The following is a 5,009-nucleotide window of genomic DNA, read 5'->3' as shown; positions in this document are numbered from 1 at the left end:
GCCATGTGCTGCTCCTGCCCTCTGCCTTGGAGCTGCTCCCTGAGACTCCTGCTTGCTGTGCGGGGCGGGGGGGAGGGAAGGAAGGGGGGGCTAATGTCAGGGTGTCCCCCTCCCCCTTGCTACTGCACCCTGCTTACCCCATCTTCCATAGAGCAGGGGGGACACACCAGGGCTCAGGACGGAGGGAGCTTGCAGCAGCTGCGGTCTCAGCAAGCCGATCTAATTAACAAGGCAGTGTACTTAAGGGAAATGTGCATATCTCCCTCCATTCCTGCTGCCTTGGGTAGAGAAAGAGTTAACCCTTGAGGGCTCAGCCAATTGCTAGTTCATCATTTAGCAGTAAGGGAAATATCCCACCTTCTGACTCCTCCACCCCAACCAAGCTTCACAATAATTGTTTAAAACTTATACTGTGTGTATATATACATATATATGTTTTTTGCCTGGTGAAAAAAAATACCCTAGAACCTAACCCCCTCATTTACATTAATTCTTATGGGGAAATTGGATTCACTTAACATCGCTTAAAGTCGCATTTTTCAGGAACATAACTACAACATTAAGTGAGGAGTTACTGTATGTGATCCTGGTTTTCCACAGGTGTAGAAGTCTTCACCCTCTGCAAAAATCTGGTTTTGTGTAATCTACTAATATCTTCTATTAACTGCTGACACCAGAAAAGAATGCAGACCAGAAACTGCTCAGACCGAAATTATTCTGTTAAAAAGAAATTGAAGACTTGCCATACTGTAATCTTGCTGCCTTAATGTAGTTTTTGCACATAAGAAAGTAACCACTGCATTTGAATGAGAAAATTATTGGGAAATGGATCCACAGAGAGTTAAGACATTTTAAGACTTCATACACTAATTGACTGTTTTATTTTGATATTACTGGGTATCTTGCCTCTCTTTCTTGCCTTTGTAAAGTCACATGCTTGCAGCCAGATTTTTTATATGTACAGAATAAGGATAGATAAATTGTTTTTGGGAATAAGAACCAGCTGAAAACAACAAACAAGACCTGAGTGTTTGTTTTGCTTTGGATACCCTTCCTTTTTTATCCTTACCAGGCCCCCACTGCACGTTTTAAAGCCTGTGAGTTATTAGTATAAAATGAGAACCCACAAGGGCCTCTATGCGCAGAACAGGTATAGTATAGCTTTCCACATCTCCTGAACCAGGGTGCCTCCCCCTGACCTGGAGGAACTATCTGATACTATAATGAGTAGTTCAGTTTCTACACGCCCTTCAGTGTCAACGCAGTGGTGGTTCTTGTCACATGTGCACTTGGCAATGGATCAGAGACACAAACCCACTTCAGCAAGGGCACCAAACAGACTACACCATAGTGATTTAGTCATTACTGTTTTGAATTGGAGGGGTTCTCTATTCCAGTGGATCTCAGCCTTTCCAGACTATTGTGCCCCTTTCAGGAGTCTGATTTGTCTTGGGTACTCAAGTTTCACCTCACTTAAAAACTACTTACTTATAAAATCAAACATGAAAATACAAAAAGTGTCACAGCACACTATTACTGAAAAATTGCTTACTTTCTCATTTTTACCATATAATTATAATATAAATCAATTGGAATATAAATACTGTACTTTACATGTCAGTGTATAGTCTATAGAGCAATATAAACAAGTCATTGTCTGTATGAAATTTTAGTTTGCACTGACTTCGCTAGTGCTTTTTATGTAGCCTGTTGTAAAACCAGGCAAATATCTAGATGAGCTGATGTAATCCATGGAAGACCTCTGTATACTGAGAACTACTGCTCTATTCCATTGTCGTTATAGGCCCATGCAGTAATCTCTGTTAACTCAGCTAGGGTCTTCAGATTTTGTGAGTTCCAGAATTCCTTTATGGTGAAAGGGAGATTGAGCATATGCAGTTGCCTTTGATATAAGGAACATTGAAATATATAAGATATGAGCCCAGAAAACTGAGTGCAGTATGCTATTTGTCTTCGAGATTGGGAGTAGGGTATACAGGAGTATTGCCGATGATTAAAGGGAGCATAATGGGAATCAGGGGAGTAGGAGTTGTCACTCAATAACAGGAGAAAAATTGATTGAGTGGAAAATGTGAAAATATCAGGAGGGGAAAATGAATAACTAAGAGGACAAAGTCAGCATCACAGTAACACTCAGAAGCATCCAAACTTCTCTGGATTTGTCCATGTATTGTCAGTCAAATTTCTACTTTTACTTTTCTTGTCAGGTTACATGAAGTCACTGACCTTGTGGCTTCTCTTATTTAAAAAACAAAACAAATCAAAAACCACAGATGAAAACACATTAAATATTTTTAAAAATCCCATATTTGACTTTTTGTTTTACTTTGACTTCATTCAATGACGTATCAGTGACACAAAAAGTCGACAGCATTTAAACAAACAAACAAACAAACAAACAAACAAACAAACAAAAGCATGCTAAGAGAAATCAGATTGTCTAAATAGATTCTTACTATGCAAATAGATTCCAAGGCCAGAAGGGACCATTGTGATCATCTGTTCTGACCTACTGTATTGCACAGGCCAATCATTCCTAGATCAGATCTTTCAGAAAAAAAAATCCAATCTTGATTTTAAAATTGTCCGTGATGGAGAATCTACCACTAACTTCGATAACCCTTATTGTTAAAAATTTAAACTTTATTTCCAGTCTGAATTTGTCTAGCCTCAGCTGCCAACCATTAGATCATGTTATGCCTTTGTCTGCTAGACTGAAGCACCACTTATCAAATACTTGTTCCCCAGGTACTTACAGATGTAATCACATAAACTCTTAACCTTCTTTTAGCTAAGCTAAATAAGACTGAGCTCCTTGAGTCTGCCACTGTAAGTCATGTGGCATTCTTGTGGCTCATCTCTGAACCTTTTCTAATTTATCAACATCATTCTTGAATTGTGGACAACAAAACTGGACACACTATTCCAGCAGTGATCGCACCAGTGCCAAAACGTAAACATAAAATAACCTCTCTACTTCTACCAGTAACTAGCAGTAGCTGGTATAGTCTTCAGAATAAAGATTCCTTTTCCCTCTGTGATGACTTAATTCAAGAACTGCATCTAATTCACTTCACACTTGCACTTTGTGTGGTAGAAGGCACTGACCATTTAAACTAATTCCTCAAAATGCAGCCGATGCACATAGGTAATTAATACAAATGTAAATATATTTTATTCTGTGAATACTCATTTCCAGATTTCTTTATGCTTTTCTTTGTGGATAATTTCTCACTGAACCACTCAGTTGACTCCCAGCATCTTTAAGTTGACAGCAATCACACTATCTCCAATCCCAAGCATTGAAAAATCATGAGACAGGTTCCTAAAATCATGAGATTAGCTTAAAAATCATGTTGTTGTTTTTTATTGGCCGCCTGAATTTTGAACCTTTAGGATACACACAGGATACATTTTCTCTGCAACCAAGTGGAGCAAATATTTACTTTTTTAATGAAAGCTGTGTTTCTCACAAAATAAGACACCAAGAGCTGAAGCTTTAGTAATAAAACACCATCACAAGAATTGCAATAAAATTGTGGGAGTTAACTTGTCTATTGCAGTTTTGCCAACTTCCCAATGAACATACTGAGAACCTGTGAGGGTAGACTTTGGTAGGAGGAGAGGGAAGGTTAAGGACAGTACTCACTGGTTGCTTGGACTAAAAACAACAATTGGGGGTGGAGGGGGAGAGGGGGAAGGAGGAAGGAGCAGGAGAATTAGGTGCTGGCACAGTAATTAATAGACCTGGGGTGAGAAAGGAAGCCAGTAACTGGAAGAAAATTGTCAGGGATAGAAGAGAGGGAGGACTGAGAGAATGAGACGAAGGACCTGTATTTGCTGCTCTCTGCTATAGAAAGAGGACGGACCTCACACTGGTTTTGGAAGCACTTAAGGAGTTTAGCTGTAGGGAATGTGCCCAAAAGCAACAAATTAGCAATGCAAGTGCTACCTTTTAAAATAAGTAAGTTTTAGATAAAATGGGATGTGTTTGTTTGCTAGGTAATGCCTCACTACCAATCAAGAATTTATGGCATAACCTAATAGTCACCCCATCTTGGACAGAGTGTTAGCTTGTTTGGCTAACATAGCACAAGATCTACTGGAAGATACACAAATCAAGGGTTGAATTAGAAATGTCTTTATATAAATCACTTACCTCATACTAGTATATACTAATGTTTCTGAATACTCAAGAGTTGTAGATATATTTTTGGGGAGATTAAATATTTTCATCATATTTTGCGTATCCAATTGTTCAAATTAGTGCACACACTTCATTTGTGACTATAGACTGTATTTAAAGATGCTGAATAGAAAAAAGAGACACATTTTAACAGTGAGGTGATTAACCATTTTGGGGAAAAAATCAAAATCAATTTTCGGTGAAATTTTTAAATTCTGATAAAAGGCCAGTATTTATTTTTAAAAATGTTGATCAATTTTGATAAGATGTAATGAAAATGATGTTGCAGATTATCCAGAACCTCCAGTTTCCCAAAAATATTATTGTAATTATTGCCCAGCTACATTACCAAAAAGCTGTAAAGGTTTCAGTGTTGAATAAGAGCCCTGGTACTACAGTAATATGATAGAGTATTCTTAACAAAACAGCAGACACAGATTTGTTCTGAATTTACGTTAACAAATATGTCTCTCTAAACACCTTTTCTCTTTTTCTAACATACTTCTAGAACAGTAGTGATAAACACTGAGGCCAAGATCTTTAAAAAATGAGTTCTGGCTGCCACAATTTTTGATTGAACAATATCTTAAAAGGTCCTGAATGTCAAAAAGTGCTGAGCCCTCACCCTCATAAAATCAGACCCCTTTAAGGTGTCTCAAATGGGGCACCCAAAATCCAAGGCTACCAAAATCAGTAATCACTTTTGGAGAATCTTTCACTAAGATTTTCTCTTGGAATCAACTGGAGAGTTACTTCTTTAAATTTGGGGTTTGCACTTTCATATCAGAAGTGCTGCCCTGAT

Source organism: Chrysemys picta, chromosome 3, assembly GCF_011386835.1.
Source record: "Chrysemys picta bellii isolate R12L10 chromosome 3, ASM1138683v2, whole genome shotgun sequence".
NCBI lineage: Eukaryota > Metazoa > Chordata > Testudines > Emydidae > Chrysemys > Chrysemys picta.
This window is presented reverse-complemented; position numbering follows the sequence as displayed.